The sequence below is a fragment of the Macadamia integrifolia genome, chromosome 13 (genome assembly GCF_013358625.1).
Source record: "Macadamia integrifolia cultivar HAES 741 chromosome 13, SCU_Mint_v3, whole genome shotgun sequence".
Taxonomy (NCBI): Eukaryota; Viridiplantae; Streptophyta; class Magnoliopsida; order Proteales; family Proteaceae; genus Macadamia; species Macadamia integrifolia.
The window spans coordinates 17,791,853-17,806,687 of NC_056569.1; the positions used below are offsets into that span (position 1 = coordinate 17,791,853).

A 14,835-nucleotide genomic window follows, 5' to 3' on the forward strand; every position below is an offset into this window, starting at 1 on the left:
AAAGACTTAGTAATGTTGTTTAGGTGGATGTGATTTAAAATGAATTGCATAGCATATAGTGCATATGGTTGTGATTGTTGTGTGGACTGTTGTGTGGTCCTTCTTTTCACTTACTGAGCTAGTGAGCTCATCCCACGTGTACACCTCTTTTAGATGATTTTGTAGGTCACCAGCCTGAAGATTAAGAGTCGGGCCCCACAGTTGAATTCCCTGAAGAGGATTAGTGGGTCCCCGAGGACTATGAGCACGACACGGATTGCACGTGCGAGGGTTGTGCTGTGGGACCATAGCAGTGACTCCATACAGGGTTACTGTTTTATTCTTTTGATGATCCCTTTTGTGTACTTGATACGTGAAATGTTATTCTTTTTGTATAAATATCATGTCTGCGGGCCCAAATGTATTTATCTTTGTACTATAATTTGGGTATCAAGTATATTGGGGATATTTACAGGTAAATTAAGTCTTCCGCTGAACTGTTGAACATTATCTTAGTTGTGTGTATGCTGTGGTTGGGTACTGTATCAGATGATCCTGGCAGGTTTGGGTTAACCGGAGTTAACCCTGTCACCGGTCCAGTTCTATGTGAATGGGGTGTGATATTTCAGAGGTACACGACATTGCAACATGTGAGCAGAACTATGGAAGGGCGGGAAACCCCAACACTGGGAAGGAAAAGTGGAGCAAAGACAAGTCCGTAGATGTTGGTTGTGCTATGGAGTCTCACTTAGCTCGGGTGGAGCTAGCAATAGCCGAGGTGAAGGGACACCTTAATGTTGTAGAGCAAAGTGGGGAGGAGCTCGAAGGAGAGCTCAAGGAGTCCCTATTGAGTACTCTCAACACCATAGCATATGACCAATAGGAGGAGTTTGCATCCTTTAAGGCTCATGTGTGGAAGGACATTTCCACCTTCAAGGATCAAATGCGGGAGGCGTTGGCCAAGATAAAAGCTTGTGTTGCTGAGGTACATGAGGATTGGGCTTTATGTAAGAGGGCGGTGGCCGGGGGAGCTACTACCTCACGAGAAGTGCCTAGGATGGAGGTGCCAAATCCCCAGCCATTCCCTGGGAAGAGAGATGCACGGGAAATCGACAACTTTTTATGGCATATGGAGAGGTATTTCGAGGCAATGGCCCTAAATGATGAGGCGTCAAAGGTACGGACCGCTTCTCTCTACCTCACCGATGATGCAACTCTATGGTGGTGTAGAAAGCATGCCGATATAGAGAGAAGTATGTGCACGATAGACACTTGGGATAATTTTAAAATTGAGTTAAAGAAAGACTTCTATCCCAAGAATGCCACCTTCTTGGCTAGAAGGAGCCTAAAAAGGCTTAAACACATAGGTTCTATTCTGGACTATGTGAAGGAATTCTCTACCCTAATGCTCGAAGTCCTGAGTATGACTGAGGAGGAGCTCCTATTCAACTTCATGGATGGCCTCCAAGGCTGGGCTGCGCAAGAACTATAATGTTGAGCCGTGCAGGACCTTGCCTTAGCCATCACAGCAGTAGAGTCATTAGTGGAGTTTAGGAGAGACGATAGTTCTAAGCCCAAGAAGGGCACTAATGGGAAAGGTGGGGGAGGGAAGGGGCCTACGACATACCCTCCCAAGGAAGGTACTAGTAAACCATCTTCAAACAAGGAGGGTAGGCCCAAGCAAGACAAAAGGGACAAGTTCACGCCCAAGGATAAGTGTTTCTTGTGTGATGGTCCCCATTGGGCTAGGGATTGCCCCAAGAGAAAGGCTCTCAATGCCCTACTCGAGGAGAAAGAAGATAATGAGGCACATATGGGGTCCCTACAACGACTAAGTGCGATCAAGGCTAAGACAGAGATCAAGGCCACAAGCTCACAAAAAGGGCTAATGTACATGGAGGTGCATGTCAAAGGTAAGCCCACTCGTGCCATGATAGACATAGGTTCTACACGCAACTTCGTCTCAACAGAAGAGCCGAAGAGACTTGGACTTAAAGGGATCAAGGAGGGAGGATGGCTTAAGGCCGTCAACTCCCAAGCCCATCCCATACATGGTGTTGCTCAAGGGGTCGAGTTAAACATTGGGACATGGAAGGGAACGGTTGACTTGTCGATAGTTCCCATGGATGATTTTCAAGTGGTGCTTGGCATGGATTTCTTACATAGGGCTAAGGCCATACCCATGCCATTTATCAGCACAGTTTGCATTATGGAGGAAGGAGCTCCATATATGGTCCCAACTATACAAGGGACCCAGGACGGCCCAAAACTTCTTTCGGCTATACAGCTCGAGAAAGGAGTTAAGAAGGGGGAGACAACATACTTGGCAGCACTCTTAGAGCCTAAGGAAGATGGTCCAACTAAGGTGCTACCCAAGCCAATCGAGAAGATCCTTGAAGAGTTCAAGGATGTGATGCCAAACGAGTTGCCCAAGAGGCTCCCACCTAGGAGGGAGGTCGATCATGCCATTGAGTTGGAGCCAGGCACCAAGCCACTAGCAATGGCACCATATAGAATGTCACCGCTAGAGTTGGAGGAGCTAAGGAAGCAACTCAAGGAATTATTGGATGTGGGATTCATTCGCCCTTCTAAAGCTCCCTACGGTGCCCCAGTTCTTTTTCAATAGAAGCATGATGGATCGCTTCGATTATGCATCGACTACAGGGCATTGAACAAGGTAACAATCAAGAATAAGTATCCCATTCCTTTGATAGTAGATCTATTTGATAGACTTGGTGGGGTAAGGTACTTCACTAAGTTAGACTTATGATTGGGGTACTACCAAGTCCGCATCGCAGAAGGTGATGAGCCCAAGACAACGTGCATGACTCGATATGGCTCATATGAGTTCTTGGTGATGCCCTTCGGACTCATGAATGCCCTGGCTACATTTTGCACCCTTATGAACAAAATCTTCCATCCCTACCTTGACAAGTTTGTGGTGGTGTACTTGGACGAAATCGTTGTCTATAGCAACATGTTGGAGGAGCACATGCAGCACTTGAAGATCATCTTCAAGGAACTAAGGGACAATCAGCTCTATATCAAGAAGGAGAAATGTGCATTTGCACAAGAGGAGGTGATGTTCCTTGGTCACAAGATTAGAGGTGGAACCTTACAAATGGATGAGAGCAAGGTGCGGGCTATCCAAGAATGGGAGGCACCAGCTAAAGTGACTGGGCTAAGGTCTTTCCTTGGCTCAGTTAACTATTATCGGTGCTTCATTCAAGGTTACTCAAGAAGGGCAACTCCACTTATAGACTTACTAAAGAAGAACCGACCATGGTTATGGTCGGATGCATGCAAAGAGGCCTTTGAGGACTTAAAGAAGGCTGTCATGGGGGAACCAGTGCTTACCCTACCCGACTATGGCAAGACATTTGAGGTACACACAGATGCATCTGACTTTGCTATCGGTGGGGTGCTAATGCAAGAAAGGCACCCCATTGCCTATGAGAGTCGTAAGTTGAATGAGACAGAGCGACGCTACACAGTCCATGAGAAGGAGATGACCGCGGTGGTGCATTGCCTAAGGACATGGTGACACTACCTACTTGGGTCACAGTTTGTGGTGAAGACGGATAACATTACCACTAGCTACTTTCAAACCCAAAAGAAGTTGAGTCCTAAGCAAGTTAGATGGCAAGACTTCTTCGTAGAGTTTGACTTCGTCTTTGAATACAAGCCGGGTAAGGCCAATGAGGTGGCTGATGCGCTTTGTAGAAAGGCGGAGTTATCTTCTCTTAGCCAACCGGAGGGGGAACTTCTAGAGTTGATCAAAGTGGGCCTCCAAAATGATCCTGTGGCTAAGAACATACTTACCCTTACACGGGAAGGCAAGACATGAAGATTTTGGGAGCAAAATGGCTTGCTCTATGCTAATAAGAGGAGACTCTATGTGCCTAAATGGAGTAACCTATGGAGGAACCTCATTCGTGAATGCCACGACACTAAATGGGCTGGCCACCCAGGACAAAGGTGCATGCGGGCATTGTTGGAAGCGGCTTACTATTGGCCTCAGATGTGGGATGACATAGAGGCCTATGTGAGAACTTGTCTTATATGCCAACAAGATAAGGTGGAGCAGCAACCACCCAGGGGACTACTGGAGTCACTTCCCATACCAAAAAGACCATGGGAGAGTGTCTCTATGGACTTCATCAATGCCCTACCCAAGTCAGAAAGATGTGGGTTAATAATGGTGGTGGTTGACAGATTTTCAAAATATGGCACATTCGTGGCAGTACCAAGGGATTGTACGGCAGAAGAAGCGTCAAGGCTATTTCTAAAGCATGTCATCAAACATTGGGGTGTGCCACAATCCATAATAAGTGATCGAGACCCTCGCTTCACAGGGAGGTTCTGGACAGAGCTATTCAAGTTGTTGGGATCATCGCTACACTTGTCAACAAGCTTCCATCCCAAGACCGATGGGCAAACAGAGTGCATTAATAGCTTGTTGGAGGACACTCGTGAGTGCTAACCAACATGACTGGGCCAAGTTGCTTGATATGGCTCAGTTCTCTTACAACCTCCAACGAAGTAAGGCTACGAACCAAAGTCCATTTGAAATTGCCACGGGACGACAACCCTTAACACCAAATACGGTGATGACCGGCTACATAGGGAAGAGCCCTTCGGCATTTAAGGTTGCCAAGGAGTGGCAAGAAAAGCTAGATGTGGCTAAGTCATACCTAGACAAGGCCACCAAAAAGATGAAGAAATGGGCTGACAAAGGGAGGCGACTAGAAAACTTCAAGATCAGGGACTTGGTACTTGTGAAGCTTCTACCCCAACAATTTAAGTCCCTAAGGCAGGTACATAAGGGGCTGGTATGTAGGTAGGAAGGCCCATTCGAGATAACCAAAAAGGTGGGCAAAGTATCCTATGAGGTGAGCCTACCTCCTAAACTCAAGATCCATCCAGTCTTCCATGCAAGCCTAATAAAGCCATACCATAGAGATAAGGAAGACCCAAGTCGTGGAGCCTCAATAAGAGCACCAATGGCTATCACTACTTCCTACGATAAGGAGGCTGAATACATGATCACTGATCGAGTCATCCGAAGATGAGGAGTACCACTTAGTAGGGAATACTTAGTCAAGTGGAAGGAGCTACCAGAGAGCGAAGCAAGTTGGTAACCCGTCGACTCTTTATGGCAGTTCCAAGACCACATACAAAGGTTCCACAAAGAAGATGCGACGAGGACGTCACCGAATTAGGTGGGGGAGAGTGTCACAGACCGCCCACTGAAGGCCCACAGGTCAAGCCATTAAGCCCATGGACTTAGACCATTGGGCTTAGTAAGGCCCAATTTCTAGAGATTTCTACCAAAGTGTGGAACTCTAGATATTTTATAAGGAAATATTATATAGGGAGGTTTCTAGAGTTCTCCACTAAGGAGACGGGAAGCTTCTAGTTTCCACCCCAATCTTTGGATGTAAGACACATGTACATATCTTAGCCAATCATTGTAACTAAGAGTGACTATAAATAGAGGTGCCCTCATTTATCCAAGGCACCAAGTAAGTGAGTTCTCAAGCTATGGAAGTTTGAGGCAATAACAGGTCTATGATGCCCTTAGATGTTCTAGGCCGCACACGCGCTACACTGATGTATTCAATGAGTCTATAGCCTTGGCCGACGAGCTCAAGTAATCTTTGAAAATTTCATCGTGATGGGGATAGATCATTGCAATTGTTGGTCTTCAATGAGTAATTCCTAGTAAGCTTGAGTCATCAGCTCGCGTTGACTACGTCCCTTCCCTTTGTACACACCGCCCGTCGCTCCTACCTATTGAATGGTCCAGTGAAGTGTTCAGATCGTGACGACGTGGGTGGTTCACCTCCATCAACGTCACGAGAAGTCCATTGAACCTTATCATTTAGAGGAAGTAGAAGTCGTGACAAGGTTTCTGTAGGTGAACCTGCGAAAGGATTATTGTCGATACCTGCCTAGCATGACTCGTGAACATGTTGTGTTATGCGATCAAGGTAGGGCGTGGGAGCGTGAGCTCCTTCCTTCCTGACCCTTGTAAAAGGTTGGCCTACGATCCTTCGTAGCATTTGACCCAAACACAACCACCGGCGCAGTCGGTGCCAAGGAACTCGCAACGAAAAGGACATGACATCATTGCGCCTTTGGTGTGGTGTGGTCATCCTAGATTCGAATCTTTATCTTAACGACTCTCGGCAATGGATATCTCAGCTCTTGCATCTATGAAAAACGTAGAGAAATGTGATACTTGGTGTGAATTGTAGAATCCCATGAACCATCGAGTCTTTGAACGCAAGTTGCGCCCTAAGCCATCGGGCTGAGGGCATGCCTGCCTGGGTGTCATGTGTCATGTTGCCCCACCTCCTTTACCCCTTGTGGTGGTGGTGCGGAGCAAAGATTGGCCCCCTGTGTCTCTGTTTGAGGTGCAGTCAGCCCAAAGTCAAGGGCTCCTTGTGTGACAAGCTTCACGATGAGTGGTGGGTCGAGCCACTTTGCAATTGTTCAGACATCATGTGTGTGTTCTGCTCCCATTGGGCTCTGGTGACCCTGATTACCATTCGATGGCATTTCGACAGTGACCCCAGGTCACGCGGGGCTACTCACTGAGTTTAATCATATCAATAAGCGGAGGATAAGAAACTTACGAGGATTCCCTTAATGACGGCGAGCGAACCGGGAAGAGCCTAGCTTGAGAATCGTGCGGCTTTGTCATTCGAATTGTAGTCTGTAGAAGCATCCTCAGTGGTGGACCTGGCCCAAGTCCCCTGGAAGGGGGTGCCGGAGAGGGTGAGATCCTCTTCATGTTCGAACCCTATCGTACCACGAGGCGCTGTCGACGAGTCGGGTTGTTTAGGAATGTAGCCCCAATTGTGCGGTAAATTTCATCCAAGGCTAAATATGGGCGAGACACCAATAACAAACAAGTACCGTGAGAGAAAGATGAAAAGGACTTTAAAAAGAGAGTCAAAGAGTGCTTAAAATTGTCGGGAGGGAAGCAGATGGGGGCCAACGATGCATCTTGATTGGATGCGAAACGGTTAATAATCAGTCCGCCCTCGACTCGGGGTATAGACCGATGTGGATTGCGATGGCGTCCCAAGCCGGGTTATCGCGTTTTGCTTGAGGAGATGTCATCACCATGATCATGGTAGGCAACATGTGCCTCGATGGCATGCCTATTGGCAACTGCATGCTTCGGGCATCGGCCTGTCGGGCTCCCTATTTGACCTGTCTTGAAACACGAACCAAGGAGTCTGACTTATGTGCGAGTCAATGGGCGAGTAAAACCCATAAGGAATAAGGAAGCTGACTGGTGGGATCCCCTTGTGGGTTGCACCATTGACCAACCTTGATCTTTTGTGAAGGGTTCGAGTGAGAGTATACTTGTCGGGACCCAAAAGATGGTGAACTATGCCTGAGCAGGGCGAAGCCAGAGAAAACTCTGGTGGAGGCCCGCTGTGATACTGACATGCAAATCATTCGTCTGACTTGGGTATATGGTCGAAAGACTAATCAAACCATCTAGTAGCTGGTTCCCTCTGAAGTTTCCCTCAGGATAGCTGGAGCCCACAGGCGAGTTCTATTGGGTAAAGCCAATGATTAGAGGCATCGGAGGCACAACGCCCTCGACCTATTCTCAAACTTTAAATAGGTAGGATGGTGTGGCTGCTTTGTTGAGCCACGCCATGGAATTGATAGCTCCAAGTGGGCCATTTTTGGTAAGTAGAATTGGCGATGTGGGATGAACTAGAAGCCAGGTTACGGTGCCGAATTGCACGCTAACCTAGAACCCACAAAGGGTGTTGGTCGATTAAGATAGCAGGACGGTGGTCATGGAAGTCAAAATCCGCTAAGGAGTGTGTAACAACTCACTTGCCGAATCAACTAGCCCCGAAAATGGATGGCGCTGAAGCGCGCAACCTATACTCAACCGTCGGGGCAACTGATAGGCCCTGATGAGTAAGAGGGCACGACAGTCGCCATAAAACCTGGGGCGTGAGCCTGGGCGGAGCGACCGTCGGTGCAGATCTTGGTGGTAGTAGAAAATATTCAAATGAGAACTTTGAAGGCTGAAGAGGGGAAAGGTTCCATGTGAACAGCACTTAGACATAGGTTAGTCGATCCTAAGGGACGGGGGAAGCCCGTTAGAGAGCATGTATGCTCACGTGCTCCGAAAGGGAATTGGGTTAAAATTCTCGAACCGGGACGTGGCGGTTGATGGCAACGTTAGGAAGCCCGAAGACATCGACGGGGGCCTCGGGAATTGTTATATTTTCTGTTTAACAACCTTCCCACCCTGGAAATGGCTTAGCCAGAGGTAGGGTCCAGCGGCTGGAAAAGCACCGCACGTCGTGTGGTGTCCGGTGCACCCCTGGCAGCCCTTGAAAATCCAGAGGACCGAGTGCCGACCACGCACGATCGTACTCATAACTGCATCAAGTCTCCAAGGTGAACAACCTCTGGTCGATGGAACAATGTAGGCAAGGGAAGTCGGCAAAATGGATCCGTAACCTCAGGAAAAGGATTGGCTCTGAGGGCTAGGCACAGGGTCCCAGTTTTAAACCCATCAGCTATCGACAGACTACTCGAGCTGCTTTCACAGTGAGAGTAGGCCACCGCGTGCTGGTCAGGGTGATGGACTGGGAATGGCCCCCTCGGGGTCCTTCCCCGGGCATCGAACAGTCAACTTAGAACTGGTACGGACAAGGGGAATCCGACTGTTTAATTAAAACAAAGAATTTCGATGGTCCTTGTGGATGCTCACGCAATGTGATTTTTGCCGAGTGCTCTAAATGTTAAAGTGAAGAAATTCAACCAAGCGTGGGTAAACGGCGGGAGTAACTATGACTCTCTTAAGGTAGCCAAATGCCTAATCATCTAATTAGTGACGCGCATGAATGGATTAACGAGATTCCCACTATCCCTGTCTACTATCCAGTGAAACCACAGCCAAGGGAACGGGCTTGGCAGAATCAGTGGGGAAAGAAGACACTGTTGAGATTGACTTTAGTCCAACTTTATGAAATGACTTGAGAGGAGTAGGATAAGTGGGAGCTCGAAACGGCACAAGTGAAATACCACTACTTTTAACGTTATTTTACATACTCCGTGAGTTGGAGGCAGGGCTCTGTCCCTCCTTTGGACCCAAGGCCAGCCTTGGTGGGGTGATCCAGGTAGAGGACACTATCAGGTGGGGAGTTTGGCTGGGTGGCACATCTGTTAAAAGATAACGCAGGTGTCCTAAGATGAGCTCAACGAGAACTGAAATCTCGTGTGGAACAAAAGGGTAAAAGCTTGTTTGATTCTGATTTCCAGTATGAATATGAACCATGAAAGAGTGGCCTATCTATCCTTTAGACCTTCAAAATTTGAAGCTAGAGGTGTCAGAAAAGTTAACACAGGGATAACAGGCTTGTGGCAGCCAAGTGTTCATAGCGACGTTACTTTTTGATCCTTCGATGTCAGCTCTTCCTATCATTGCGAAGTAGAATTCGCCAAGTGTTGGATTGTTCACCCACCAATAGGGAACGTGAGCTGGGTTTAGACTGTCGTGAGACATATTAGTTTTACCCTAGTGATGATAGTGTCACGATAGTAATTCAACCTAGTACGAGAGGAACCGTTGATTCACACAATTGGTCATCGCACTTGGTTGAAAAGCCAGTGGCACGAAGCTTCCGTGTGCCAGATTTTTCCTTAATTTCATACCATGTTTCATTTGATTTGGATATTTGAAGCTCAAAAAATAGACCGGTATATTTTATTGGGGGGTTCATGTCTCCTTCTGGAAAGGGGCAAAGAGCATAAGAGCTACCTTGATGGAGGGGGTGCCACTCCCCGAGTGATTTTCGAGGGGCCACATAGAGGGGCAGCAGACAATGTTGTTTGAGATTTTAAAATGTAACCGTAAGCGTACGGATCAGTGTAGCTACGGGTCAAACACAAGGAGAGCAGCCACTTTATTTTTAATTTCTTTTAATAATGCGAAAGTGAACTGATTAATGGTTGTGATGTAATTCTAATTACCGTCCTAAAAATAACGTCCTAACCATTCGTCATCTAAGAATTTAAAGACGCAAGCCACGCAATTAAAATTAAATATATAAATAATTGAAAATAAACAACCCACGCAATTAAAAAAATAAATAAATAAAGGAAAAAAAAAAGCTGAAATAAAAATAAAGTAAAAGAAAGGGGATAAAGCTAGAGAGAGACTCACAAGTAGGTTTCTCTACTTAGCCCGAGGGATGCATCATAATATGAGCTTCCCTACTTGACCAGAGAGTCACTCTTACAAGGGTTACTCTACCTGACTTTAGAGAAAGGGAGACAATTAAAATAAAAGCAATAAATCGATGGTTCTATGGCTAGGAGGGGCAAATCCAACACATACACTAGCCATGAACCTTGGGGGAAAGGAACAGCAATAATGTAACGACTGAAAATAAAAATCCTAAATTAAGAAAGAAAGGGTAGTCATAAGAGGGAATGAGAGGGGGGAGAGAAGACTACTGAAGGAGCCTACTTACTTGAATCAATGCTTGAACTTGAAAAAAAATTGCTCCACGGCTCGTGATCTTGTCACCTAGATCTAAGCCTAGAACTATAACTTAAAAAATTACAACTCAATTGCATAAATCATAAACAAAAAAGAACTAAATAAAAATAAAAGAGTGCTTGCATTAATTGACATAAAAAAAAAAACTATAACAAAAGTGATTAAAGCCAAAATAGAGAAGAACTAAAATCAAAGAGTGAGAGAGGGAGAGAGAGAGCAACTAAAAAAAAACTAGAAGAAGAATGAATTGTCTCTCCTCCTCTTACATGAGTTGTATTTATAGGGAATGGGAAGGTAGAGTAACAATTTTCTCTTTCCTAAAAGGGAGAAACCCACAATTGATTGTGAGATCTTTTGAGTCCAAAAGTGCTAAGATGGAGGAGAGAGAAGAGAGAAATAAATTTAGAGAAATTTTTTTTTGCTTATTTTCTTTCCTCTTTTTTTTTTCTAATTTTTTTTTCTTCTTTTTCTCTCTCCTAGGGACGATTTTTTTCTTCCTTTGTGTGATTTGGACAATCTTTGGTGATGATGTGGAGGAGAGAGAAGATTTGGACAATCTCTATTTCTCCCTTTTTTTCTTTCCTTTTTTTTCTCTTCTTGCTTCCACGATTTTCCTTTCCTTTTTTTTTCTCTTCTTGCTTCCACGATTCTCCTTGCTTCTAATTTGATGTGGAAATCCCCTCCGTGCCCTTAGTGCTTTAAGTGAATGAAAAGTAGGATATCTTCAACAAATTCTCTAAAAAAAACAACCATGAGATTCGAACTTGAGACCTCTTGGTGAGCAAGGGAATTTTGCACACCATAGCTCACCAACTACACTATGTAGTTGTTGTTACCAAAAACAAATCTTCAATCACTTAAGGATGTGGTCCATCGATCCTTGTTGGCATTTGGAATATTCCTTGTACCTCTGGGACAATTGCAAACGGGCTGGTTCTGCATCTCGGTTCAGTTCTGATCCATTATTCTTTTTCTGGCCCGAAAAGAATAATCATTTGTACGGGTGACCAAATGAATGTGTACTTTTAATTGAACACGTCCATCTTGCTCAGAATTTCGTCCTCTTCGCAACCATAAAAAGAAATAGGACCTCTTTACGTGTAAAATTGAAGATATAGTGCCCGATAATCCTTAAGGCCTTGAAAATATAGAACCTGGAAAAAGAGAGTAAAACCCAAGGTAGTTCCATTCTAAATATGTAAAATGCATGTTTTACTACCCTAGATTTCACACATAAATGTGCTCATCAGAATTCCCCCACACTTAGACTTTGCTATTCCTCGAGCAAAACAAAAAGAAAAAAAACAAAAAAAACAAACTCACTTTCGTAGGAATCACGGTTGCACTTAGCATGTGCAACAAGCCTTTAAACCCCTAAGTCACCCCTAGTGGACGAGTTGTGTCTCGTGGGTGTTTGCAGTGAATATACACCCAAAATTCAGAATAAACAAATCTCAACTTTGGCTAAAGGTAAGGCTCATACCGATCCGGAGCAAAGATAATTTCTCTTACAAGGGACCCCCACACTTGAAATTTTATTACCCTTTATCAATTCCAGGCACTAGCATATTTATTAATTTGGAACTCACCTCGTCTCTTTCAAAACATCCTTATCTTAAGGAAAAACCACTTATGAAGAAATAGGGAACCAATGACTAAGGCGTTGGAGTGTTTTTGACCAAACATGTTACCAAGCAATAATGACATTTGCACATATATTTTTTTTTTTTTTTTGAATAATAAACTCTATTCTACTCCACTACTTTTGGCTTGAATGACATGGTGGAGCAAACACCAGACACCCAAGTTACTATGTAGCTTCGCTTTTTGCATATGCCCACAAAGGTAGTGATGCTAGAGTTACTTCAGAAGTTTCCTCCCAAGGAATTTCGATCAAGACACCACGCTTCCTGAGGCGCAATGCCCTGTCTAGTTCCAAGGGAATCAACTCTTATTCTTCTTTATACCACATTTCACATTTCATTTAAAATTGTGCATTTGTCAACCCATGCTAAATTAAAAAGAAGGTCTCAACTCCAAATCAAAAGTATAAGGAACCCATGGACTTACATATGGTCCATCACCATAAAACAAGGGTCTCTTATTTTTCAAAAGAAAGTCTCATCTCAAGACACATGCTTGTTTCTTTCTTCTCAACAGGGTTTTTATACGTTCAAAATGGGTACCTTCGTCAAAACTTTTATTTTCATACATCAAGCATCCGAATGGTCTGATCATTAGCCAAAAGCCAAAGTAGGACTTCATCCTTAGCAAGCTCAAAAATAAAAAGAAAAACAAACAAAACAAAGTGAAAGAAAAAAAAAAAAAAACTGGTTTCCCTCCCCCACACTTAAGTCATGCAATGCCCTCAATGCATGGAAAAAAATTAAAAGCAAAGACAATGCAAGGGGGTCATACCTGAATAACAGTTAGTCATCAGTGTAAAGAGGTTCATGGAGATCCATGACCTCTTCACTACTAGTAGTAGGAAACTCGAGGAACGGCTTCAAATGTTGGCCATTAACTTTCGAAATTAGCCCTGTTCCTAGATTCAAAATCTCCACAGCCCCATGGGGATATACATTATGGACAATAAACGGGCCATCCCATCGGGATCTAAGCTTACCAGGGAAAAGATGCAATCGAGAGTTGTACAATAACACCTTATCACCAATTGCAAAAGATTTGCGCAGAATGTGCTTATCATGGAAAGCTTTGGTCTTTTCCTTGTAAATCCTAGAACTTTCATAGGCATCATTCCTAAGTTCCTCCAACTCAGATGGTTGGAGCCTACGATGAATTCCCGCATCAGACAAATCAAAGTTAAGCTTCTTAATAGCCCAAAAGGCCTTATGCTCTAACTCAACTGGTAAGTGACAGGCTTTCCCATATACCAAACGGTAGGGAGACTGGCCAAGGTCAGTATTGAATGCAGTCCGATAGGCCTACAAGGCATCAATGAGCCTAAGGGACCAATCCTTACGGTTGGGATTAACAGTTTTCTCCAAGATTTGTTTGATCTTCCTATTAGACACCTCCACTTGGCCACTAGTTTGGGGGTGATAAGGGGTAGATAACTTATGAGTGACCCAATACTTTTTCATTAAGGCCTCAAAAGGTCGATTACAAAAATGAGTACCCCTATCACTAATTATTGCACGTGGTACACCAAAGCGGGAAAAAATGTTCTCTTTGAGAAACTGGACCACCACTTTGTGGTCATTAGTTTTACAAGGTATGGCCTCTATCAATTTAGAAACATAATCAACGGCCAAAGTATGTACAAATTCCCAAAGGAATTAGGGAATGGTCCCATAAAATCGATGCCCCATACATCAAAGATCTCAACTACCAAAATAGGGTTGAGGGGCATCATGTTCCTTTTATTGATACGGCCAAAAGACTGGCAGGCAGGGCAAGCCTTGTAAAAATCAAAAGCATCTCTAAAAAGAGTGAGCCAATAAAATCCGCATTGGAGAACCTTTGCGGCAGTCTTTTTAGGTCCAAAGTGTCCACCACATGCATGATCATGACAAAAAGAGAGAATGGAATGTTGTTCATGATCAGGAACACATCGTCGGATAATCTGATCCGGACATATCTTAAACAAATAAGGATCATCCCAGAAAAAGTGCTTAACTTGGGAATGAAACCTATACTTATCTTGGGTGGACCAGTGATCCGGAGTCACACCTGAAACTAAGAAGTTGACAATGTCAGCAAACCATGGTTCACTGGACATTGCAAATAATTGTTCATCTGGAAAGTTCTCGTTGACTGGAGAATCAACAGTCAAGGAATTGGGAAGCCGGGATAAATGGTCTGCAACTAGGTTTTCAACTCCTTTCTTATCCCTAATTTCTAAATCAAACTCTTGCAAAAGTAAAACCCACCTAATGAGACGGGATTTGGCATCCTTCTTCTGAACTAGGTATCTGAGGGCAGAATGATCAGTATACACCACCACATGTGAGTCAACTAAATAAGACCGAAACTTTTCTAATGCAAACACAACAGCTAAAAATTCTTTTTCAGTGGTTGTATAATTGAGTTGTGCATCATTTAAGGTCCTACTAGCATAGTAAATGACAGTGGGCAACTTATTAATCCTTTAACCTAAAACTGCTCCTATGGCAAAATCTGAAGCATCACACATCAGTTCAAAAGGTTCAGTCCAAACAGGTGGTTGAACAATGGGTGCATTGGTCAACTCCTTCTTAAGTTGCTTGAAGGATTCTAGGCACTCTTTGGAAAACTCAAAAGTCTGATCTTTGACAAGTAATGAGGTGAGAGGTCGGGCT

The 14,835-nt window shown here is 44.4% G+C and overlaps 1 non-coding gene and 1 pseudogene across 1 annotated transcript; both read left to right on the forward strand.

Moving 5' to 3' along the window:
- The first annotated feature begins 6,162 nt into the window (after window positions 1-6,162).
- LOC122060289 lies at window positions 6,163-6,318 on the forward strand. The gene has a single exon (XR_006134317.1). It is a non-coding gene; the product is annotated as a 5.8S ribosomal RNA (ribosomal RNA).
- Window positions 6,319-6,551: 233 nt separating this feature from the next.
- On the forward strand, window positions 6,552-9,731 carry LOC122060317 (annotated as a pseudogene).
- The last annotated feature ends 5,104 nt before the right edge of the window (window positions 9,732-14,835 follow it).